We start from the raw sequence: 27,639 nt of genomic DNA, 5'->3' as shown, positions 1-27,639 counted from the left end.
TACGTATCAGTTCATCACTACAAGGTAGGGTTAGGGATTTTTTGCTTGCTTCTTTTTTACATTATTTTTATTTTATTCAGCTCTATGGAGGTACAACTGACCTCAATATAATGTAGTAAAATTGCAAGACATTTAAAGTGTGTATTGTGATGATCTGATGTATGTGTACATTGTAAAATGGTTCCTATCATCTAATTAATTAAAATATGCACTTTTGATGGGGTGAAAACATTTAAATTCTACTCTCCTAGTGAATTTCAATTATATAACACAGTGTTATCAACCATATTCACCATGTTACACATTAGCTCCTCAGACCTTATTCGTCTTGCAGCTAAAAGTTTGTACCTTTTTTTTTTTTTTTACTTACTTCTATTTCCCCTAACCATCCAGCCCCTAGTAACTACTTTTCCACTCTCAGTTTCTAAGAGTTTGAATTTTTCCCTCAGTTTTTTATAGATTCCACATGTGATACCATGCAGTATTTGTTCTTCTCTGGCTTATTTTACTTAGCAAAACACCTTCAAGATTCATCCATGTTGTTGCAAATGGCAGGGTTTCCTTCCTTCTCAAGGCTGAATAATACTCCACTGTATATATGTACCATATTTTCATTCTCCATTCATCCATGTTGGGCACTTAAGTTGTTTCCATATCTTGGATATTGTGAATAATATTGCAATAAACATGGGAGTAAAGATACTGCTTTGATATTCTGTTTACATTTCCTTTGGATATATACCCAGAAGTTAAATTGCTAGATCATAGACTAGTTCTATTTTTACTCTTTTAAGGAACTTCCATACTGTTTTCTATAGTGGCTACACCAATTTACATTCAAACTGACAGTGCACAAGGGTTTCCTTTGCTCCACAACCTCACCAATACTTCTTATCTCTTGTCTTTTTAATGATACAAATTGTGACAGCTGTGAGGTGACATCTCCTTGTGGTTTTGATTTGCATTTCCCTGATAATTAGTGATGCTGAGCATTTTTTTATGTACTTGTTGGCCATCTGTATGTCTTTGGAAAAAATGTCTATTCAGTCCTTCTTTTCATTTTTTAATCAGATTGTTTGGTTTTCTGCTATTGAGCTGTGTGAGTTCTCAATGTATTTTGGATATTATCCCCTTATCAGATGTATGGTTTACAAGTATTTTCTCCTATTCATTAGGTTGCTGTTTCATTTTGTTGATGGTTTCCTTTGCTGTGCAGTAACTTTTACCTTTGATACACTCCAACCTACTTGCTGATTTTTTATTTTGTTGCCTCTGCTTTTGGCGTCAAATTTAAAAAATCACTGACAGGACCAATGCTTCTAGGAGTATCATGGCTTCATATTTTATGTTCAAGTTTTAATCCATTTGGAATTGGTGTTTGTGTATGGTATAAGATAGGGATCTAATTTCGTTCTTCTGCCTATGGCTGTCCAATTTTCCCAACACTATTTATTTAAGAGACTTTCCCCAATGAATATTCTTAGCTCCTCTGTAAAAAAATTAACCTTCTATGGGTGGGTTTATTTCTAGGCTCTCATTTCTGTTCCATTAATCCATGAGTCTGTTTTTTAATGCCAATATCATACTGTTTAGATTATTATAGCTTTGTAATATAGTCTGAAATCAGGAAGTGTGATGTCTCCAGCTTTGTTCTTCTTTCTCAGGATAGCTTTGGCTATTCAGGGTCTTTGTAATTCCATACAAATTTTAGGACTGCTTTTTCTATTTATGTGAAAAATGTCATTGGACTTCTGAAAGAGATTTCATTGAAAATGTAGTAGTATGGGTAATACTTTGGGTAGTATGGACATTTTAACAACATGAATTATTTCAATCCATGTGCACAGAATATTTTTCCATTTATTTGTCTTCTTCAATGTCTTATAATATTCATTGTACATATCTTTCATCTCCTTGGTTAAATTTATTCTCATGTTTTATCCTCTTTGATGAAATTGTAAATGGGATTTTTTCTTAATTTCCCTTTCTGATATTTCATTGTTAGTGTATAGAAATGCAAAGGGTTTTTACATATTGATTTTATATCCTGCAATTTTACTGAATTTGTTTATTACAGTTTTTTGGTGGAGTTTTCTATATACAATATCATACCTCTGCAAATACAAACATTTTTACTTCTTTCTTTCTAATCTGAGTACCTTTTACTTGTTTTTTGTTTTGTTTTGTTTTGTTTTGTTTTTTTTGCTTGAATTTTCTGGTTAGGACTTTGAGTATTATGCCAAATAAAAGTGGTGAGATTGGTTCTTTGAATATGGGGGACATATTTTTATCGTTCATTTTATTAATGTGGTATATCACACTGATTGATTTGTGGATGTTGAACCATCCTTGCATCACTGAAAATAATCCCAGGTGATTAAGGTCTATGATTCTTTAATGTACCACTGAATTAAGTTCAGTTTGGCTTATTGAGGATTTTTGCATCTGTGTTCATCAAGGATACTGGCTTGTAATTTTCTTTTCTTATAGTACCAAGTTTTGGTATCCGGGTAATCCTTGCTTTATAAAGTAGCTTTAGAAGAGTTCCCTCCTCTCTGGTTTTTTTTGGAAGAGTTTGAGAAGAACTGACATGAATTGTATTTTAAATGTTCGCTGGAATTCACCAGTGAAGTCATCTGGTTCTGAACTTTCTTGGGAGGTTTTTGATTACTGACTCAATCTCCTTATTAGTAATTGGACTATTCAGATTTTCTATTTCTTCATGATTGACAGGTTATAAATTTCTAGAAACTTAACTATTTCTTCTAGGTTGTTCAATTTGATGGTGAATACCTGTTCATAGTAGTCTCTTATGAAACTTTGTATTTCTGTGATAGTAGTCCCGACCCCCCACCCCCAGTATATCTAGCTAAAAGCTGATCTATTTGGTTTTAGTTTTTCAAAAATCAGCTCTTTGTATCTTTGATATTTTCTGTTGTTATTTTAGTCTCTATTTCATTTATTTGTGTTCTGTCTTTTCCATTCTTCTACTAATTTTATGTTTAGTTTGTTCTTCTACTAGTTCTGTGAGATGTAACATTAGCTTGTTTATTTGAGTTTCCTGTGTGTGTTTTTTTTTCAAATTGAATAAAAAAGTCTTTAAATTCTATAGTGCTTTACAATTTTCAAAAGTACCAAACACACAATTTCATATAATGCTAAAATAGCCCTTTTTCTCCCCTATCCCTATACTGCCACTCCTCCCTTCCCTCTCTCAGCTGGTAACCACTAGGTTATTCTCTATATGTGTGAGTCTGCTTTTTTTTGTTGTTTGTGTTATTCATTAGTGTGTTGTATTTTCTGCATATAAGTAATATCATACAGCATTTATCTTTCTCTGTCTGACTTATTCCATTCACCATAATGCCCTCCAATTCTATCTATATTGCTGCAAATGGAAAAATTTCATCCTTTGTTATGGCTGAGTGGCATTCTAGTGTGTGCATGTGTGTGTGTGTGTGTGTTCCACTGTATATATGCCACATATTTATCCATTCATCTGCTGATGGACACTTAGATTGCTTCTATGCCTTGGCAATTATAAATAATGCTGTTATGAACATTGGGGTGCAAGTATCTTTTCAAATTAATTAGTGTCTTTGGTTTTTTTGGATACATATATACCCAGAAGTGGAACTGCTGGGTCATATGGTAGTTCTATTTTAGTTTTCTGAGAAACCTCCATATTGTTTTACACACCAATTCACATTCCGACTAACAGTGTATGAGGGTTTCTTTTCTCCCAGATCCTCACCAACATTTGTTATTTGTGTTCTTTTTGATGACAGCCATTCTGACTAGTGTGAGACGATATCTCATTGTGGTTTTGATTTACATTTCCTTGATGATTAGTGATGTTGAGCATCTTTTTTTGTGCCTGTTGGCCATCTGCATTTCCTTTTTGGAAAAATGTCTATTCAGTTCTTATGCCATTTTTAAATTGGGTTGTTGGTTGTTTTGATGTTGAGTTGTATGAGCTGTTTATATGTGTTGGATATTAACCCCTTATCAGTCATATCACTTGCAAATATCTTCTCCTATTCAGTAGATTGTCTTTTCATTCTGTTAATGGTTTCCTTTGCTGTACATAAGCTTTTACATTTAATTAAGCCCCATCTGTTTATTTTTATTTTTGTTTTCTATGCTTTAGGAGATGGGTCCAAAAAATTATTGCTGCAATTTAAGTCAAATAGTGTTCTGCCTATGTTTTTCTCTAGTTTTATAATATTTGGTCTTACATTTAGGTCTTTTATCCATTTTGAGTTTATTTTTGTATATGGTGTTAGAGAATGTTCTATTTTCATTCTTTAACATGTAGCTGTCCAATTTTCCCAGCACCACTTCTTAAAGAAACTATCTTTTCTCCATTGTACATTCTTGTTTCCTTTGTCTTAGATTAACTGACCATAAGTATGCGGGTTTATTTCGGGGCTATTCTGTTCCATTTATCTATGTATCTGCTTTTGTGCCAATACCATGCTGTTTTGATTGCTGTAGCTTTGTAGTATAGTCTGAGGTCATGGAGCATGATTTCTCCAGGTCTGTTCTTTTTTCTCAGGATTGGTTTGGTTATTTGGGGTCTTTTGCGTTTCTATACAAATTTTAAAATTACTTGTTTTATATTTGTGAAAAAATGCCACTGGCATTTTGATAGGGATTGCACTGAATCTGTAGATTGCTTTGAGTAGTATATTCATTTTAACAATATTAATTCTTCCAATCCAAGAACATAGTGTATCTTTCCATCTGTCAGTGTCATCTTCAGTTTCTCTCATCACTGTCTTACCATTTTTTGAGCACAGGCCTTTTATCTCCTTAGGTAGGTTTACTCCTAGTTATTTTATTCTTTTTGATGTGATGTAATGAGGATTGTTTCCTTAATTTCTCTTTCTAATAGTCTCTTGTTAATGTACAGAAATGCAACAGATTTCTGTGTATTAATTTTGTATCCCACAACTTTACCAAATTGATTGATGAGCTCTAGTAATTTTCTGGTGATGTCTTTAGGAATTTCTGTGTACAGCATTATGTCATTTGCAGTGACAGTTACACTTCTTCCTTTACAATTTGGATTCCTTTTATTTCTTTTTCTTCTCTGGCTGCTGTAGCTAGGATTTCCAAAACTATTTTGGATAAATGTAGCAAGAATGGACATCCTTGAGTTTTCTTTTTCTTAATGTAAGTTAATGTAAGTGTTTATCACTTTGAACTTCCCTCTTAGAACTGCTTTAGCTATACTGGATTAGGGCTAATTTTTATCTTCTTTTTACTTTTACATATGTACCAAACTTTGTAACAAAACATATTACTTTTATATAAAAATACTTGCAATTCATTAAAAGGGTAAAAGTCTTAAAAAAAATGGGAATGAGTACAAGAAGAGACTACTTTGGGAAAGGGTACATGTTATTCTAAGCTGATATAAAGGACTTTAAAAGTTTAACATATTTTAAGCCAAGAATGATTTGAGAGCATCAGCATGCACATACAACTTACACAGACAGAAAGAACAAGAAGAGGATAAAGAAATATACACCTTACTATAAAGGAATGATTCTATCAAGGATTTGTCCTCCTTTTCAATTTTGAGATCTGAACATAGGTATCACAGATGAACCAAGTAAGTGCTCCAGTGTTTCCCAGCAGTTGCACAGTTCTTTCCAAGTCAACTGACAGCTAGTAGCGAGAGAAGCACAGGAGAGACAGGAGAAAAGGCAGCTTGACTGAGACAGAAAACAAATTGCCTGATTCCATTTATTTTTCCTACAAGTCAATCGTGAACAACCATACAAGTGATCTCAAGTATGGCTTTTGAAATTGCAAAGCTGATCCATTACTGAATAGGGAAATACATTTAGTTATGGGCACCAGCATATATTAAATGAAGTATACAAAAACAAATGTAATAGAAGAGAGTACAGCATATATTGCAAGTAGCCAGGGCAAGAACTGCTTCAACTTCTGTTTGTTTCATTTGTATATTTATACCTGTGGAAAATCACTCATAAATGTAAAATTTATTGCTTATTATAGATTGTGGTAAAAAAAAAAGTGAGATGCCTTCAACTGTAAGTTTAATCATTCTAATTTTGCTACTCCAACAAATTTAATGAATATCAGGAAGTAGGGAGGTAGGTAGGTAAGAAAGAAAACAAGAGAAGAAAAAAGAAAAGAGCTATGGATACAGTGTTCAGCAAGAGAAAAGTGCTACAAGTCTGCTGGTGGGAAAACACTTTTGAAGCCCCCATGCAAACTCAGTTAAAAGAGAAAGAAAACAATGAGTTAGCGAAGATTGGAATCTTCTGGTGGATAGATACAGGAAATGGAAAGAAGCTGATCAGAGAACTCTGAGTAACTGCATTCAAGGGCAACATTATTCCCTGAAAGAGCCTACAATGTAAATCAAGCAGAAGTGTATAAACACACATATATAGGTACAAACACACATGCACACACACACAATTTTTTTATACACAAACCTATGCAAGACATTACTATAATAAGTGTATTATGAAATGAATGTTTATCTCCTCCCTAAAACTCATATGTTGAAATCTTAATTCCTATTTTATGAGGAGTGAGGCTCTTGGGAAGGCTTTAGATCAAGAGGATGCAGCCCTCATGAACGGGATTAGTGCCCTTAAAGAAGAGACCCCAGAGAGCCCTCTCATTCCTGGAACCATGTGAGGATACAGCAAGAAGACATCCATCTATGAAACAAGTGGGTCCTCAACAGACACCAAATCTGCTGGCACCCTGATCTTAGACCTCCCAGCCTCTGAAACTGTGAAAAAATAAATTTCTGTTATTTGTAAGTCACCCTTATGGTATTTTTGTCACAGAGGCCCCAGTAGACTAAGACAGGTATTAATAGCACTGAATTTTGAAATGCATGTTTTGAATAAATATATGCTTACCTTTCAGGAAAACTTCACTGATCCACTTATCAAACTGACACGTGAAAATGCATGCTCTTGTTCTGGGGCCCAGACAACTGCAGGCTCTAGGCAGCAGAGTTCTCCAGATAAAGTCTTAGTTGGCCGAGAGGGAGCAAAGAAGAATCAAGAACTAGAGGTCGGCTGAGTTCTCCCTCAGCTGAGCTCCTGGAAAAACAGAGAGTACCTAGAAAAATAAAGAAAGAAAATAACTTCAAATATTCCTGTCTCCAAACAAAAGAATCCTAAACCAACACAAAAACATAAAGAGCAGGCTGAAAAAATTTATGTCATAATATTTTAGGCTCTTAGAGGGCAAATGTTAGCCTACTTCTTAATCACTCTTTCCACCATTTATTTTATCTCCTGGAAGAAAGAAATTCATTTTATAATACCTACAACAAAAAGCATTATAATACAAAAAAAAAAAATCCAAAACTCTTCAACACAAAACAAATCACCTGTTACCAGTTTGTTTCATTGAAATGAAATGGAAGTGCTCAAATAAGGAATACACTATTTTCATACACAGTAAAATAATACCAAGTATCAAAATCACATAAAGTAAGAAATGGAAATTAGACATTTGAAAACAAATGTGAAAAAAATTCCACTGAAAATGGATTCCAAAGCATTAATAAAACATAAAATTAGAATACAGATGTATCAGTGTGGCAAGTAAATATTACTGGTAAATTAAAAATTAATTTCCATAGCTTTTTTTCCTGGAGAAAAAGAAAAACATATATCACCTTTACTAATATACTTTAATATACTTTCACAAATTATATCTGACATAGATATATTTCTACATAAAATCTGCAAGAATGAAAACTGAATTTCTTCAATAACCATACAATTTAAGTAAAGAAACTCTTAATAATAATAAATTACTAAATATATTAGTATCATTCCTTTCTAGATTTCATTCTGTATTAGTTCACCTTACTCACAATAAAGGACAACAGCAGTTGGGTAATATAATGTAAAATATAAATCGGAAACACAGAACTGAAAAAAATTATGATAATACATGTAACTGAAACCTACTGGGAGTCAAAAGAAATTAATTACTTAAAACACATTTTAGTATCACGTGCTACTAAATCAAATAACAAAGTACGATTTCTAAAGACTACAAGTGAGTGTAGCATTGATCTCTAGACAGATTTCCAGAAACTGTTTTATGTCCCTGTACAAAAAATAGTTCATGTTTTGTTTGTTCGTTTGATAAAGGGAATGATTTATTACATTCTGTTATAGCATTTCCTTATTTTAACTTTCAATCTTATCTGAAAAGTTACAAACAACATGTTTCTAAATTATATAATATATGTATGGAAAATATCTAGATATTGTCAGCAGCTCCTCGGACAGCAATACAGTCACAAGGTTTTTCTGTACAGCTTAACTAAAAATTGCTACACCGCTAAAATAAAGCATGTCTCTATTTCTCAACTTTCCCCTGTATAAATAAAGACCATTTTTATTCTATGTATGGCCCTTCAGAGTGAAAGCCATTCAAACATCTTTCAACTATTACAACATATGTGTATTTCCTGAGTGTGGAACACAATACAGACTGTCATACTACCGTGTCAGTACTATTCAGAGAATGACGGCTATTTCTTAAGGTACAACAGTAACCAAAGAAAACACGACACTACCATCAGTGTCCTGAGTAGTTGTAATTTGTTTTGTTTCCAAATACACACTATACAATTTTACATTTCTTCTAACTGCTGGGATCATAATTTAATTTCTTGTCCTGACAGGACATGTCCAATAAAAGATTTCACTGACATACTATCAAAGAAACCAAGAAAGAAGGAACAAGACTGTGGGAAGAAAGAGGAAACACACAAGACAGTCTGTGCAGTAAGAGTGTATGTAACACCCAGACTTGCTCAGCAATCCACACACAGAAGGAGTGTTTACCACAGTCTCACTGAAAGGATATACCAGTTCTTCTTTTAGTTATGCTCTACGGAATTGCATAAACATTGAGAAATCTAGAAATAGACATACACATGCACATATAAAAATTATTGTCAGTGTATAAGTTACTGCTGCCCTGGGACTGCAATAATTTATGTAACATCTGTTTTCATATTTTTCTAATTTTTTTCCTAATTAACATGCATATTTAACGCATAAATGCTCAGACCACCTCTTTTTTCTGCTGACTGTGCCTCTTTATTTTTGAAGTTGTGCACTCCTAGGGAGAATACAGGATAGATGGAAACCAAAATCTTATTGAAAGCACTAATTTTAAAATGTAAACAACAGTACTAAACCAATTTTCAAGAAAATACTACAACCTTAAGAGTTTTCACAAGAACATTTCAATTTGCTAACAATAGTCTTAGAGTATAAACTAAGGTCCAAGTACCAAAAAGTAACATAAAAGCACAATTTCAGTATTATATTGATCTTTCCTATTTTTTCTAACTTTTATAAGTTGAAAACTTTTTATAACATCTATGATTTCCTGTCTTCGTAAATTTTGGTAGCATTTAAAAATTTTTATACCTTAGGCAACTAACATAAAAAAATACATTCCATGTCGTAAACATCAAGAAGTATGCAACCAACTATATCTTTCTTAAATTGTAAACTTCAAATACTGTCCAGATGCAAGGAAAGGGGAAAGTTTTTACTCTAAGTCATTCAAGTACAATCAACTTCTAAAAGCCCACCATCTGCACTTAGAAATTCAAAATGCAAAGTACTACTAGTCTTTATTTAAGTAAAATTAGAGGCCAATCAAACCAATGCTACAATAACAAACATTCCCAAATAACAATGCTAAACACGCCAACACGGTGACTTTGTGTGTACTTACCTCACTTTAGGAATTAATCACTTTGTATTGGATTTAATTGCCTAGTTATGTACTTTGGTCAGTCATTTAATATTTCTCATCTGCTGCCAGGGCTGTTCTAGGCCTTACAGACACTGAAATTGGCTCAGCCCTCACAGAACTTACAATTTATTTGGGGAAATAGTCTCCAACAACCACGCGAATACATAATTACAGAGACAAATGCTATTAAAAATACGGGAGATATGAGAGATTTCCCGCCATGAGATTTTGTAACCGGAGACTTGACTTAGCCCAGAGGGCAGCAAAGACCTCAAGAAAGACTGTCTGAGACGAGATCTGAAAGGGACAGGGAGCATCCCAGAGTGGACCCGTCAAGTGCAAAGGTGTAAAGCAGGTACGAGATAAGCATATAAGGTCAGAAGAGAGGAGCAGGAGGCCAGGCAGCTGGAGAGGGAGTGCCCATGAAACAAAAGGGGCAGAACAAGTCAATAAGGCAACGTTCCTGAAGGGTTTTAAATAAGGCATGACATTCAACTGTATTTTGAGAAAGTATCAAATTTGGCTGAACCATGGAGCGAGGCAGAGGAGGTACAGGCCAGGAGGGAGGTGACAGCAGCGGAGACTAAGGTGATGATGGTGCAGGCGAAGATGGAAAGGCAGAAGGAGACTTGGGGGTAACAATCAGCAGAATTCAGTGAAAGGTTAGAGTCTGTGGAGGATGTGGCTGGATACAATTCCATCCACTGGGGGAAGGAACCTTAGAAGAAGGGTGCAGGTGTCGGAAGAAAGAGCCCAGGTTTAGAGTTGGACGCGCCAAAGGGTTAGCAGACAGAAGTGTCCTGAGGCATTTCAGTATGCACATCTGGAGCTACAAGAAGAGTGTGGAGCTTTAAGAAGAGTCTGGGATAGCACCAAATTTAGAATTTACCAGGATATGGGTACTAAAAAAAATAACTGAAGAAAAGAGGCATATATTATTTTCCCAATGGAAAACCCCTTCACATGCCTAGTATCTTCCTGGTGACTAGCTACCAACCACATCAGAATAGGAAAACCTATATTTCCTTATCTGATAAATTCATTTATCCTAAAATTGGTCAACTCCATAAGGCATATTTGCCTTGCCTTAAGTTGCTGAAAAATGGTCATCATTTATTAGACTGCCTACTCTGGGACAGAACTATAAAAATATGCTGAAGCTCTCCAAAAATGTGGTTCAGATGATTAATCCTCACAATAACCTTACAATTTTACAATCATCATGCCTGCTCTTAAGACGAGGACATTGAAGTTTGGGAAGGTATAAAGTCACTGGTAAAGCCAGTAAGTGACAAAGGCACACTTCCAACCCAAGGCGCCCTAAACCCACAGCTCGCTAAAAAAGTATGGCTGAGAGTCTGGGCTTTATGAAAACTGTGAGCCATGTTGTACACCTGAAACTTACATAACACTGTAAATCAGAAAGAGTCTGGGCTTTAAAATCAAATCAACCTCAGTTCAAATCCTGGTCCCAGAAGACCAGTTAAGCCCTCTTATGTTTCCTCACCTATAATTCCTCCCGCGCTAGAAAGCAGTAACGTATTAGGACACATGTGAAGGCTCTGGGCTGGGCATCACCAGTAACATGACGTGTTCCTTCACCACAGGAGCGTCAGCTGAAAGAGGACTTGGAACAAAGCTTGACCCTGGTGGCTCTGGAGAGCTCCCAGCACCGGGCACGGCAGGTCATCAGGACAGCCGCCTCAGCTCACCCCTGTTCCTCCTCCACCTCGGGACCAGTAGCTTCCATCAGAAGAGAGGAAGCCAGTGTCCTAATGCTGTCAGCAGAGAATTCAGCAGTGGTTCTATAACTTCGGTGTGCGTAAAAATCACCTGAGAAGCTTCCTAAAATAGAGATTCCTAAGCAGACCCTACCAAAGATTTGGATACAGCAGTGGGACAACAAACACTTTCCGTTTTCCAGGCAAGCAATTGGTAGATTATTTGTTGAACATATATAGTACTTCACTTAGTCCAATTAAGTTATACCCAACTTAAATATAAAAATTTCAAGTATGTTTTCTGAACAACTATCAAGGTTCCTTTTTCAATAGAAAGAGGGATGATTTTTAAAAAGCAGTTTTAACTATACACAAAATGTCTCCATCAAATTTGATTTTCCTTAATACAGATTTTACTCTTGTGATGAAAACTAAGTCATTTAGGGATTTACATGTCAAGAGACACAGGAACATTTAAGTGAGATGAATGGTTCAGAAGGAAAATTTTATTGCAAAAGTTAACCACTGGTTAAACAAAACATATTGTTGATTAGTAAAGAATCTTAAAAATATATAAGAAGGCCTAATACAGTTATAGTTCACTCCTCCCCAAAAGTGAAGAGCTCACATGTAACCCTTAGTGACACCAACGGATGCTAACATATACTGGTACCAAAGCAGCAATGAAGACAGGAAACGTCTACTATATTTCCAGATACTCCAGATCACCTAGAAAATTAAAGTATGCCCATCTTCCCTTCTACATGGACTACAACTATCACTGTGGAAGTATGCATTCCAGTCACTGTCCCAGCAGCCCCTCTGACCTGACCTACCAGCAAGGCACACTGAGTCAGGGCTGCCCCAACAACATTCCAGAGCCTGAGAGGTTCTAACAAATCCCAGTACTCCAAACATTCACCCAAGGGTAATTTTTTTTAAAATTGTAATTGACCACTTCTGGGTATATATCTGGAGGGAACTCTAATTCAAAAAGACACATGCACCCGAATGTTCACAGCAGCACTATATACAATAGCCAAGACATGGAATCAACCTAAATGCCCATCGACAAATGACCGGGTATTTTCTGAATTTTGAATTTTCTGAATTCAAGGTGGATGCTATTCTTTCAAGGCTTATCTGGGAAACTAAATGTGAGCAGTAAAAAGTTTAAAGTTTATTACAGACTGTCTCCTTGTATTCCTTTGAATCAAAGAAAATACCCACTCAGGTTTTGTTTTTTTATTTTTTTAGCCCATGATTTATATTGGAGGCATGATAGAGAAAAGAAAGCTAAGGACAAGAAAAGTTGCTTGAAAAAATACTTTAGCGACAATAACATCAATATTGTATCATGAAACTGATATTTATATGGAATATCTCATTTAATGCTGCCTCACCTACACCACATCCCCCACCAAAACAAACAAAAAACAGCTAAGAAGAACCTAAGGACATTAACTTGCCCATAGTATATGACATTATTTTCTCTCAAACATGCTCATTTTTCATAAACCATAGTTGGTAGCAAGCTAGATCCCAAGCTACCATGAAGTTCCTGACAAAACAGAAACAAAAGTATGTATGACAAAAGAAGAGAAAAACTCTTGTGATCTGAGGATTCTATCTTCTAATATTGCTCTTGATGCCAACACAGTCTCTCTTCTCTACACCCTGATTCAATTAGGATCAAGCTCTGATAACAAGTTCAAATTAGCTTCCGAATAAGAAACAGATTAGTCTCAATCACTCTAAATAAACCAAAAGAAGTTAGGTCATTTCTGAGAGCTGCTTTGGGCACCCAAGAACGGTTCACTCCAGTCTCAAAGACTACTCTAAATGCCCCATGAAAAGTTAGAGAATTTCAGGAACTGCGGTTTCCCTAAGCTGCCGATTCAACCTGACTCCAAGAGATGAACAATTCCATCAGCATGTGTTGGGCTCTGTGCATTTCCTGTGGCAGACGTGAGGCACAGACATCCTTCACAGCACAATAAGGACACAAGCACATTTGCAATTAAAGTATTCCCTTCTTTTCAGTATGCTCCTGTAACTAAGAAAAAATAAATAAAATTTTTGAAATTATTTTAGATTAAACAGGCTGAAACTTTAAATATTATCCATAATTTTATTTCATATTCTAAATTCTCAGTTCCAGACTTATTAAATTATTCCACATCTCATTAACTACTCCTCCTTATGTTATTCCATTTGTTTCAGAGTTCTTTTCTTTTTTTTTTAATCTATTGCCTTTTTGTAACATAACCTGCCTGTCACCTTTTATCCAACAAACACTGTAATTTATCTTGCTCAAACTGCAAAAGAAAAACTCAACCGCAGTTGATTGCACTGGAGGAAAGCCTATGTAAAGTAGTCGCTGTCCCAAGTTCTTCCACAATTCTGAGGCAGCTCTGGTTCTCAGAAAACACAGTGCACAAAAGTAATTAAAACCAGAGAGAGAACAGATAAGTTAGCTCTACAAAGGACTCAATTATTTACCACACATATTTTTTCTGCTCTGTGGCTCGTGACTTTCCCATCACTTACTTTACTACCAAACTACTGTTCCTTTATTGATCGCACTGCCTATTAGCTCCTTCTCAAAAAGAAATAAAAGAAATCTAAACTGGGTAATGTTGTGAGTCATTAGTAGCATAGAAAAATGGTGGAATCAATTATCAGGTACTTAGTGAGGATTTGAGAGGCAATTCCAGTGGTGGGATTGGGTACTAACAACCAAACCAGCACAGCAGCTATAGGAAGAGGACTGAGAGACAAAACTTGAAAAAATGGTGGTACCTGACACAGAAATGGAAGTAAATTTCCAAGGTTTCTAATTTAGCACTTAGGCAGATTATTTGTGCCATGAAAGGAATTAAAAAAAAAAAAAAGGCAGGAGGAGAAACGGATAAGAAAAACGGTTTATCAAGAGATAAAGCATGTACTGTATGTTTCACTGCATATTTTTGCCTACCTCAGTTAACTTGCACCCCTGGAAAAGCTATGTCAAGGACAAAAGAAGTAACAAATAATCTCAATTTTACTTCTGCTCACTTTTGTCACAAGTAATCTGAATTCACTGACTAAAATGAAGTTAATAAAATAGATCACACCACTAATTCCACAAGTATTTGAGATTTCATCTTATTTTACAAAGTCTCCTTAGTTGTAAACACACTAGTGCAAGTTGAAAAGTATCTCCAATTGATTACTCTCTTTAAAACTGACAACTTGTGGTCTCTGTAATTCATATAATACCTCACTCTGAGCTACTTATAGGTACAAATAATCCAGCTGAATTTAAAGATTCCAAGCAATATTATTATTATGGTCTCAATCGCAAAGAAATTATAAAACTAAGAATATTCAAAATCCCTTAAGAATAAATGCTCTGTAAGATTAAAAGATTATAACTGATGAAATGAAAAGAGAAAAATCATAAATATAATAAGTACAGTATACCAAAACTTTCGGTTTATATAAGCAGAATAGGTTACAAAGATTTTTTTTTTTTAATTCATGTTTTCTACTTTGGATACTGGAAATTAAGCAAGAACTCTCAAGCAATTGGTTAACTACTCTCCAAGGGCAGTAGGCCAAATAAAGCACCCAAATTTTAGGACTTAAAAAGAAAAATGCCCAAAGTCAGTCTTTTAAGAAATGATCCTCAAATTCTTCTGTGTTCATCTTTACAGTTATTTCTCTCACCCAAGTTACATGAAGGGAAGGGTGACAATTAGCTACCATGCTCCTACAAGGACAGTTTCAATAAGGCTTGCTGAAGCCTCCAAACAGGCGGTAACTCTGGTACTTTGGAGGACATCCTTCCAGCCCTCTGTACGGGACCACTCCTTGCATGAGTGAGTGAACACTGGGCCATCTCCAGAGCAGTGTCTGTGGGGGGAAAAACTCTGAAGACTAGGATACTTAATCTAAGACCTTGCTGCTTTTAAAACATGGTGGCCTAATAGTCATTAAATTACCTCTACCTTTCATTGAAAATTTTTAGGAATGTCCTATTTAAAGACTACCAATATGTAAAATGCGCTTGTATACTAAAACCTGCCCTTCTGAGCAATGTCTAATGATATTAATTTCTCAGCCCAGGTTACCTGGGCTGGGTGTCAAGGTGGGAAGAGGATGTCCTCAAAGACTCTTCTCTGTTTTAGAAAATGTCATTGTATTTAATTCTCATAACAGCTCTGTGCAAACATCTTGTTAGTATTCTCTCTCATACAGGTGAAAAAATGTATGCACTGGTAAGCAAATGTATTTAATATCGCACAGTTAATAGATGGTATTTAAACTCAGATCTGTGACACTCCACAAGCCATAGCCTTCACACATCATCATAAGGCCTTCAAGTTTATCTATGAATAATGTAAGTCAAAATCATGTGGTGAATTAACACGACTCCTTTATCTCTACATCTCATTGCAGTGCCTTGGAAACCTACCACTGAGAGTGAGGTTTGTGTCCCCTATAATCAGGGGGACACAAACACAGAAATCTGTGCCTCATGGAACTCAGACATCCATTTTTCTCACTGATTTTCACTCCAAAATACATCATCTCTTGGAATCAGTACTACAAAAAAGCTCTCTGAAAATGTACTTAGCCAAGCTCTGGGCTTCAGTCAATGTGACAGGCATTACTTTAATATTAAACTTTCTAAACAACTAATTCCCAGATAGTTTTTAACATGTTATCCTTGACAGACCATAAGTACATATACATTTGAGAATCAGACTTTTTAAATGGTATTCCTTCTCAAATATCCCTAAACCCACTGTGCAGGTGGCCAGACAAAGCCAAAATACACCCTTAGTCTCAATATAAATATGAGATGAATATACATAAATCCCAGAAAAGTACTATACTAAGAATATACGATAGCAAATCTTCCAGAAAATTCAGACCTGGCCCACCCTACCCCACTCCCAAAGTTGACATAACCAATTGGAAAGGGTTCCGAAGAGATCATTAAAGTACTTTCTAAAGGCAATTCCAGAATTTCCTTATGAAGAACTTGTCACTATTGCCAGAGGGCTAGACTTGTTTTGACACCTAACAGAGTTTCTCAGTCAGAATAAGTTTAAAAGGGGCAGTAAGTTTTAGATTAAGCCACTTCTTCTAGCTCTCAGAGGAATAATGTTGACCAGAAAACAAAGCGCTGTGGTAATAAGGTTCAATCATGTATACATTATGTTACATATAAATTATTTTTAGTAAATAGATTTTAATTCTCAAGTATGAGAATTTTTAAAAATAAAGACTAAGTTCAAAAAATATTGTGGTGTATTTTTTTTTTTAACTGTGATTCCTCTATTCTGACCCTTAGCAGCTTAATCTATTTGGAGCTCTATTTCTAGGATCCAATATCTGGTACCTAGAAATCATTTAACATAACTTTATCAATTTGCTAAGCCATGATATTCTGAATTCAACTGAGGCTTCCACGTGCCCAAAACATCCATCTATAGACTGGTACAGTTCTCTTCAGGGCTAATCTTTCTTCTTAAACAAAAACCTCTCATCAGAGCAAAACCTTTTCGCAAAGCAGCTGAGCTGCATTTCCAATGGACTGGTCTTCCCAGCTTCATATAATTAACAATCTCAGTGTGTCTTTGCATGAATGAGCGATTATTAACTAATTTTTTTAGAGTCAAGCTCTTAAACTACAATAAATACTAGTAACATAACATTATATACTTTTACAAAACCACGCAATTCAAACATACATAAGCAAATTTACAACAGTCTGAGGACAATGAACATAAGAAAATCCCAAAATTTTCAGGACTTCAGGTCTTTGCAGAAATGAATTACATACACTAAAAATTTCTAATTTACCTAGCTTTTAGCAACTAGAATTCTGCTCAACAGAGCTTTGATTTTTCTCAACCTACAATACCATTTTAATTATCCCACAAAGGTTAAATTATGATCAGAAGAAGAAATTTAGGCACAGAAAACAGACCAAGTATTTTTCAAAGGAATAAGGACAGTCTTTTAGTAACCAGAAAATCTGACCATGTAGGAAAACAAAGTTCAGCAAACATAAGGGTTCATTTTATCAACTCCTATGATTTACAGATCAATAGAGTGTGTATTATTTCAGGGAGGCATAATGGTAAATATTAACATGTATATATTAACATGCTCAATTGCAACAGACAATCTCATGAGGTTTCTGTGAGTTAAGCAAAAAAAAAAAAAGGGAAAAAAAAGAAGGGGGGCTTTGTTAACATCTAATAATGCAATACAGAAATTCTGTTTATGCCGTGTGTAATAATAGATGTTTCCATGATACTGAATAGACTTTTCCACACAAAGACGAAGATCATTCACCAAATTATTGTGACTACTGTATTACATTCTGAAAGAAAATGATAAATCATACCAGCCTGCTCCGTAGTGCCAGGCACATTTATCTTGCTAGTCTCTCTCTTCTAAACTATGATAGACTAGAACACAAGAAAAATAGGTCTCTTATTCCATCACTACCCTAGTGCCCACCTCTCTGCTCCTTCCCCTCAGAGTCAATCATAAGCTTCTTAGTAGAGTTTAATTTCCCTCAAATATTTTTATTTTATTATTTTACTCAAATCTTTAGTTATCTCTAATATATGGGCCATGAGAACATTATAATTAATGGTAATGTAAGATAAAGGACTGATACAGAAGTTTAATATGGAAAATTACAGTTAGAAATTATTTTGTGGGAATTTTTATATCATAATTTTTGGAATATACAAATGAAACTAAAATATTAGCATAAGAAATGTTGAATAATTAACTATGAAAGAATGTCCTTCAGAAGAGAAAAGTTAAACATAGCACTTTACAACAGTAAACCATTATAAGGGTTCAGCTCACACATTTTAAAAATCTTTTTGTTAAAGTCCAAACATACACTTTGACAAACAGGTAACTTCTATACTCAACAACAACAAATAACCCCAAACTACTAAATCATATCATGATCCCCAAAAAAGGATCCCAATGTACACCAACAGCTTCAGATAAAACAGGAAATTCCAATTCTGACTACACTGTGCAACACAGTAAGAAAGAGAAGACTGAGAAGAAATGGCTTAACCAAATTCCTCTCCAACAGTAAATTTAATTCTACTGAGGAGAATGATTAACCATGCAAAAACTGCTATAGCTATTAGATTAAAATCAGGTATCTTCCAGAATATCTTTTGGAAAGTAATACACAGATAATATCCTACAGAAGAGAAGTGATCTAAAAAGCCAGGTAACTATTTAAAAAGTAATAATTTTTTACACTGTCGTTATTTGCAAGAAATTTAAACGACTATCATTAGACTGAGATTGTTATAACCCATTCATACAAACTGCAACTTAAAATATTTTCTCAATAACATCTAGTGTGCACTCTAAAAATTTCTGTATATAGTAGTGAATAAAAATGGAATGCAAATTTAATTCATTTTAAAATTTTACATAATGAATGTGTGGGGACTTACAGCCTTCCTTCATTATGACCTACACTTTTACTTGAAATTCTCTATAAATTTGAATCCACATTATCCACTTTCTGTACTCATTCTGATTAATAACTTAATATAACTGAACCTAACTATATATGTTTTATTTTTTATATTTGAAACCTGCAGTTATCAGAGGTTGTGAAGGAAAAGAAACCAAAGTTGAGCTGAAAGGGAGAGAGAGGTAGAGCACATTTGCAAATTCACAGCTGACCCTCTGACTCCCCTGTTTGCTGACTTCTGAAGAGCTACAGTCAGCACCACAATCCCAGGATTCAGGACGTACCGGAGTCAAGCAGAAAAATGACTGCTCAATTCTTGCAGAACAGACTAACAATCTCTTTGTTTATGAAGTTTACTGAAGGCTTTCTTTTACTATTTTATGGAAAAGTTTATATCATAATGTTTGGAAAACAGAATGAAATTAAAATAATTAGCATAAGAAATGTTTAATTTAATACAATTAAATATGAGAGAATGTCCTTCAGAAGAGAAAAGTTAAACATAGCACTTTAAAACAGTAAACCTTTATAAGGGTTCAGCTCATACATTTTAAAAATCTTTTCGTTAAAATCCAAACATACACTTTGACAAACATTAATTTCTATACTCAACAACAATGACAAATAACCCAAAACTACTAAATCATATCATGACCCCCAAAAGAAGGATCCCAATACACACCAACAGCTTCAGATAAAACAGGAAATTCCAACTCTGACTACACTGTGCAACATAATAAGAAAGAGGAGAAAATAAAAATACAGAAGATTAGAAATTTATTTTATTTACAGAAAATAAAAATAAAGATTCAAAAATAACAGTTGCCTGTTATACGACCCACTAGGAGCAAAACTATAGCATCTATTGCCATAGAGTCAGAAAAAGAAAACATTTTGATAATATTCAGTGCCATTCATGGTTTTTAAATCAAAATCACATTTTAACCAGAAAACAAGAAAACTACCTTAAAGTGATTAAGTGAGTAAAATGCATCTTTCAAAAATCCACAGCAAACATCATACATAATGGTAACACATCAGAAGCATTGCCCTTTAAAAAAGAGTAAGACACAGATGCCCACTAACACCACTTTTACTAGAGGTTGTACTAAAACTTCCGAGACAGCACAGTAAGATAAAAAATGAAAGGCATAAAGAAGGGAAGAAACAAAGTTGTAATTTTTTCAGTTACAACAGTCAAGACATCAAGATCAACAGACATTTTATTAGATTTAATAAGAGAATATTCTGGAAGTTTGGTGGATACATAATAAGGTTTCAGATTTTGATTTAATATGTTTAGTTTCCCTAATTCATGATTCTCTTTCCCTTTCTGTGTCTTCCGCAGTTGGGTTAAGTCTTCATTAAGAGTCACCAACCAGAACTACAAGAGTGGTAAGCCCTAACATTTGGTAACAACGGGGTAACATACCTCCTTTCTCAGATAGGTTACATTTTCATCACTTTCTAGACCTATATCAAATTGCTGCTCTAATTAAAATATTCTTTTAGTTGCCATTTGTGGCCAGATCATCAGAGTAGGCCAGTATTTCTAGGTATACTCTGAAATATTTCCAATAGATCCTATTTCTTTCCCATATCAGAATAAATCAGTCACAACTCATTATTCTTAGTAAAATAGTCCAATTTACTTAAAATATCACTTTGATGCTGTCGAAAATGAGAGCTCTTTGCCAGGTCCCTGCCCACCACGCAGCCTTCGGGATACTTCTGCACTCATTCCTCACCATTTGTTTTCCCGGCATTTTGCTTCCCACATCTGAGTATCGTGTGAAAATCTGAAATGTTTCACTACGTGCTTCCAGAGGGTTCCCACCATTTACAGATACCATTCCATTTAAAAGGGCCTACTCACCTTACTTTTCATTTCCTATTGCTAATTTGGTTTCCAATCCATGACTGATTTTGTAAATTGTCACTTATTTCACATTTTACAAACTTTTTCAAAGTTTAGCAAAATATTAGCATTATTTGCCTATTTAACTTTTCAAAAACTCTTCCCACTTTGATTATGGGACATTTTTCTTCAACATTATCTTTACAAAAGTCCAAATCTCTTTTTTTAATAACTCCTGCCCTTTTCAAATTACTGAAATTGTCCTCTCAAATGCCAACTGTAATGTCCTTTCCCACGTCTTTATACTCCTTCATTCTCTGCAGTCTTAGTATCCAAGATCTCCTTCCTATAATTCTCTTTCCTCTGTTTCTATAATTTTTTTCCCCAGCAGTAGACCCATTCATTTCTGAGCCTTTTCTGATGCTGCCGCCTTACTAACATACAGGGGGTTCTCCAAGATCTTCCTTTGGCTGAGTCCTTTCTCATTTCATCCATCTTCCTTTTTGTGGCTTAGCAATCTCATTCAAATTTCATGCCATGCCTGCAACTATCACTTTCTGTCCTCATGTATGTCTCTAGGCCTGGCCTGGATCTCAAAAACTAAGACCACAGCTGGCATGTACATAACACCCAAAGTAGACGCTGCCAGTTGGTTGGATGATGCCTCAAATGACTTCTCAAAGCTGCTCTGGACAGTCACTACCTATCGGATGGAGCCAGCCTGAAGAAGAAACCTCCTTACCAAGTCCAGTCATCCTTAAGTGTGTCCACCTGATCATCCACATCAGCACCTTAGACACGATATATCAAATGCAGAACTTGGTAACTTTCTCCAAAACTTTCTATTCCACCTGCTTCACTTTGTAAGGATATCTTGGAGTCTTTAATAATTCTCTTTTGTACCTTCAGATCCACTTTGTTTTCAAATCTTACGGAATAATACTGTGGTATCAATCAAATTTGTCTCTTTTCATTCTCCAATGTCATGTCCTAAAATAAGCACTTAATACCTCTTAACAAAGCTGCTAAAACTGCTAGCTTCCTAACTAGCCTCCCATCTGCAGTCCCTTCCCTTTTTTCCCCCAATCTTACTAAGTGCTGCAAAAGTAATCTGATCATCTCACTTACCTATGAGCATCCAGTGGCCACTCATATTCTTTATTCTTGCAATCAGTAACCTTGACAATGTAGCTGTTAGGTTACTTCTAATCTTACTTGTATGTCTCCACTTTATATATTCTCTCTTTCCCTCTTCTTCTCCCTCTCTCTATTTTTTTTCTACCAAATATAGCGTCTCTATCTTTTACCCATGATGCTTCTTCTGGTTGACAGGGTCTCCCTTTCCTTTGGGCTAGAGGGAACTAGAGAGTGGAGAGATAATCAACACAACCTGATAATGCAGTGGATAAACATGATGAATGAAAAAGAACCAAGGAAGATGCTCAGATTTCCAGCTTCTACAATGAGACATATAATGATCCCAGTCAAATAAAATCGGAAGCATTTGAGGAGGGGGGTTAAAACTTATATTGTGAAATGCTTGTGAAAATTCAAAGTGGAAATGGACACCATGTCAGGTGGACATGCAGATCTTGATCTCAGAAGACAGGTGTAAACTAGAGATGTTACTCTCAGAGTAACTATAATAGTTATCTATAACTGTAATGATAATTTAGCTCATATGTTTGCTTAGAAAGCTAATATACATAAAGTTCAAAAAGAAGATAGAATAGAACCTTTACAAGAGGCCTAGAACATGCCATTAGAAGCCAAGTAGAGAAGGAAGAACCAGAAGACTGACAGGGAACAATAGAAGAATGCGACTTTACAGAAGCTGAGGGGGCAAGCATGTTTAGAAGAAGGCATGGTCTGCAATGCTGAATGCTACTAAGAGGAAGAGTAATAAAGTAAGACAAAGATAGGGGGGAAACGCCCCATTACACTTAATAACATAAAGTCTTGAAGGTGGCTTTAGTTTGGACAATGGAGAAACCACTGGAATTGTTTGAGGAGTGAAAGTGAGAGGTGAGGAAGTGAAAGGGAACAGTTGGTCAGGTAGGGACAACTCCTTCAAAAACTTTGGCTGTGAAAGGGAAGAGAGCTATAATAGACAATGATACATGACAGTACACGTAAATACACACATAAGTGCTCCGAGTGCCTCTGAAGCCCTTTGAACAGTGCAGTAGCTCATGCAGTTCTCTTTCCTTCCACTGATAGTTCTCAATGTAACACCATTCATCCCTACTAAAGTCAGGAATAAGGCAAGAATGCCCACTATGACCTCTGTTACTTTTTTCTGCACATATTAGTCATTAAAATCAAACCACTAGAATTGTACAAAAAAAAAAAAAAAAAGAAAGAAAACTATTTGCAGATGACTTGATGCAGATGACATGGAAAGTCCTAGAAAATCAATGATGAAACTTAAAAAGATAGAAGAATTCAGCATGGTAGCAGTATATAAAATAAACATGCAAAAAAAATCAGTAACACTCACATATACAAAAAAAAGTTAGGATATATAATGAGGAAGTCTCATTTAAAACAGTAATAAAAATATTAAATACTTAGAAACAGACAGAAATATACAAAACCTACATGAAGAAGAATAAACACTTTTCAAACACACAAAAGTAGGCCTTGAAAAGAAATTAGTTGTCCTTGGTTAGGATGTCTCAACATCAATATGTCAAAAATTTACAGATTTAACTGGGTTCGACAATTTGTTTTTCAAGTTCAAGTGGAAAAGCTCAGGTAAAGCTAGAAAACGTTAAAAAGAAATAGATATTGGGGGGGAGGAGCTCTCATTAAAAGATACTAGACAATAAAACATATGACAAGGCCTCTACAATTAAGCCAGCATGGTGCTGCTGGGTGAACAGACAGACCAATGAGACAGAACAGAAAGTCCAAAAATAGACTGAGCCATGATAAAGGTGACATCCCAGAACACTGGTACAAGAATAGTCTTTTTTTTATCATTGATACATGCATCCCAGTGTTCATAGCAGCACTATTTAATATAGCTAAGACATGGAAACAACCTAAATGTCCATCAACAGATGATTGGATAAAGAAGTTGTGGTATATATACAGAATGGAATACTACTCAGCCATAAAAAAGAATAAAATGCCATTTGCAGCAACATGAATGGACCTGGAGATTGTCATACTAAGTGAAGTAATCCAGAAAGAGAAAGAAAAATACCGTATGATATCATTTATATGTGTAATCTTAAAGAAAAAAAAAAGACACAAATGAATTTATTTACAAAACAGACTCACAGGCATAGAAAACAAACTTATGGTTACCAGGCCAGGGGTGGGGGGAAAGGTGGGAAATGGGAGGTGGAAGGATAAAGTGGGATTATCAGATACCAACTACTATACGTAAAATAGATAAACCAGGTCCTACTGCATAGCACAGGGAATGATATTCAATATCTTACAATAACCTGTAATGAAAAAGAACATGAAAAGGAATATATGTATGTATAACTGAATCACTACGCTGTACACTAGAAATTAATACAACATTGTAAACCAACTATTCTTCAATTAAAAAAAAAAACAAGAATGGTCTTTTTAGCAATTGGATAGACATTGGCGGGGGGGATAAAAATCTGATCTGTTCCTCACACCACACACAAAAATAAACTCTAAATGGATCAGAGATTTAAATGAAAAAAAAGAAACGAAACTACACAAGTACTTTTCTAAAAAGCTGAGTTCCTCCTATAAGCTAGGAATTTATAAAAGTCTTTCTAACTAGAACTAAAATACAAACACAAAACTTTTACATGACAGAAAAAATACCACAAGCAAAATCAAAAGAGAGATGATAAATTGGAGAAGATATTTGCAGTATACATCACTGATAAATAGCTAATATCACTACAAACAACTTTCAAAAAGATCAAACATCCTATCGAAAGTGGCTTTTAAACATATGAAAAGACATTCAACTCCACTCATAGTAAGATGAAATGGAAATTAAATGTACACTGAGACACCATTTCTCATTTATCAGACTGCGGAAAATTCAAAAGTTCTACAGTATGCTCTGTTGGCAAGGCTGTAGGGAAACAGGTCCTCCCAGACATTACTAGTGGAAATGCAAAATGGTACAACCACACACAAGCAACCTGGGCAATATCCAATAAAACTACATAAGCATTTACTCTTTGAAGTAGTGCGCCCACTTCCAGGAGGTTACCCTGAGGATAAACCGGCAACATTAGGAAAATACATAAACACGACGATACTTGGCACAGCATTATTTGTAATGGCAAAATATTGGGAACTTTTTCAATACCCATGCATAAGAGACTGGTTGAATGGTACATACACAAGATAAAGTAGTAAGCATTTGTAAAAATGAATGAGAAATCTCTGTAAACTGATGTGAAGTGATCTCCAAGAGGTACTGATAAATAAAAAATTGCAGAAGAACATATATTGTATGCTACATTTAGTAAGAAAGGGGAAATAAGAAAAAATGCAGGAAAAATTTTCTGCTTATCTTTATAAAAGGAAGGATGAATTAAAAAACAGTAAAGTTGGTTACCTATAAAGGATGGAGTAAATGAGGGACATGGATGGATGTTTTCATCCCATTTTATTTTTTGGAAAAGTAAATAATTTTTTATATATTCAAAAAATTAAATCAACAAGGACATGAAGCTGAAAGAAAACTAAAATGAGTGAACTCAATTGTTATATTTCAAATTAATACCATATCCACACTTAAGTGATAAAAAAGAAAGAAGAAATCCAAGTTAATTATGAGGACAGCACTGATTATATGTACTCACAGGGGCAAGGAGGGAGAACTGCAAACAAATCTTGAACTCTTTCTAGTAAACTTGTTTGTTTCACTGCTATAATGAACCAATTCTGAAATATTTTACATCTATTATTGAGTTGTACAAATAAGTTAATAAGTTAATGTGTTCTTCCTGTGAAAGAAGGGATGTATAAATATGGAAAAGTGGAAAACCAGCAAGAACCCTCAGGAGATGGATTAGAACTAAAGATAGCGGTATGAATAAAGATCTCTAAAATGTGTACATATATGTCTATCAGTATGAATGTCTGTGTTTTATATGCATGTATCAATATAAATGTACATATACATATGCCTATGCTTCCTAGATCTCTCCTCTAAAAAGCCTAGACCCACAGCAATGAGTGCAGTCCACAAGCAATCAGAACACTAGTGCTCAGAGCTTGGTCCTCCAGTTAAGACAATCCAAGCTCTTCAGAGAAATGGTTGACAAGAGCCACAGGGGTAGAACACATCAGAGGTAAGTCTGTGACATCTTGCTTTGCCAGAAAGTAAGGAGGCACTCAAAAATGTGATGGGGGAATGCCTGCACTTTCTACTAACCAAACCTGGACAATCTGGGCACCCAAATAATTGAATAAAGAATGATAAACCATTGAAAAGAGCAGATATCCTTGAGCTCATACCAAGATAAATGAGTGAATGATTAAGTAAGTGAATCAATCAATCAGTCAATCAGAATGGTTTCTGCTTAGAGTAGAATGCTGATGCTAACTGGAAGGAGGGCTGGAATTGGAACGTCAGCGGTTTGCAGTCATTATTTTTAAAAAAACACTGTGCCAGGCAAGAATCATCAATAGATGCTAAATCTAGGTGAAAATTTTGATGCTGAGCAGGGTATTTGCATGATCTTCAAGTGTTTCCCCACTGACTGCTTATTATAGTTACAAGGGGAAGAAAAAAAAAACACTTTTAACTCTTCAGTGGAGAATCTGATAACACTCTGGCTGAATGATCAAAATTAACATTACCAACGTTGCTGCAGGTGTGCTATCCTGAGAAGGCTACAACATCATTCATAAGGTATTCTGTTTGGAATAAATAACCTGAATCTAATCATGAGGAAACAGCAGACAATCCCAAATGAGGAGTGACAGATAAACAGACAGACAGACAAATGAAGGACTGTATCACTCAAAAATGTCAATGTCATAAAACACAAAGAAAGGCTATATAACCATCTGAAATTAAAGAAGGCATAAGAGACATGGCAACTAAATACCATCCTTGGTCCTAGACTGGATTCTCATCGAAGGGAAAAAAATGCTTACATAGGAATATTGCTGGGTTATATGACAAATTTGGAATATGGATGATAGATTAAATACTAGTATTAAATTTACTGAACCTGATGATTGTACTATAGTTATGGAAGAAAGCATCCCTATTAGGAAATATACACTGACATACTTTCAGACATAAATGCAATCTCTGTTCAAACCATTCAGGAAAAATAATTGAGAGAGAGTGCATGTGCGCGTGTGCTGAGAGAGGAAGGGATGGGAAGCACCTGCGTGATAAACAAGGTAAAATGTTAACAGTAGGTGAATCTGGGTAAAGATTATACTATTCTTACTGTTACAACTCTTCCATAAGTTTGAAATTATTCTTAAGTATTTTTAAACCAGACACTTACTAGTTTTCCTGCCATGTTATTCCTATGTTACAGGTGAAGAGGGTGAGGCCTCATGATGTGAAGAAATGAGGAGGAGAGCCCAGTTCGTCTTACTCCAGAGTCAGTGCTGATTTTAACTATCACAATGCACTGCATTTGGGGGGTTAGATTCACCGTCACCTTTAGCTCTAAGATGTCCAAGGTGGTTTGGTCTGCCCTGTTACCTTCTGAAATTCTCTCCTGTCTTTCCCGTTCCCCCAGCTGCAGGCCCCA

The 27,639-nt window shown here is 35.2% G+C and overlaps 1 protein-coding gene across 1 annotated transcript in view; it reads right to left on the bottom strand.

Annotated features, from left to right (window-relative positions):
- TBC1D5 (TBC1 domain family member 5) overlaps positions 1 to 27,639 on the bottom strand; it is a 498,482-nt gene that overhangs the window by 369,134 nt on the left and 101,709 nt on the right. Inside the window, exon 3 of the mRNA XM_074371891.1 lies at positions 6,918 to 7,122. The gene's annotated coding sequence lies outside the window, so the exon portion shown is untranslated. The remainder of the gene's footprint in view (positions 1 to 6,917; positions 7,123 to 27,639) is intronic.

Source organism: Camelus bactrianus, chromosome 1 (genome assembly GCF_048773025.1).
Source record: "Camelus bactrianus isolate YW-2024 breed Bactrian camel chromosome 1, ASM4877302v1, whole genome shotgun sequence".
NCBI lineage: Eukaryota > Metazoa > Chordata > Mammalia > Artiodactyla > Camelidae > Camelus > Camelus bactrianus.
This window is presented reverse-complemented; position numbering and strand designations above follow the sequence as displayed.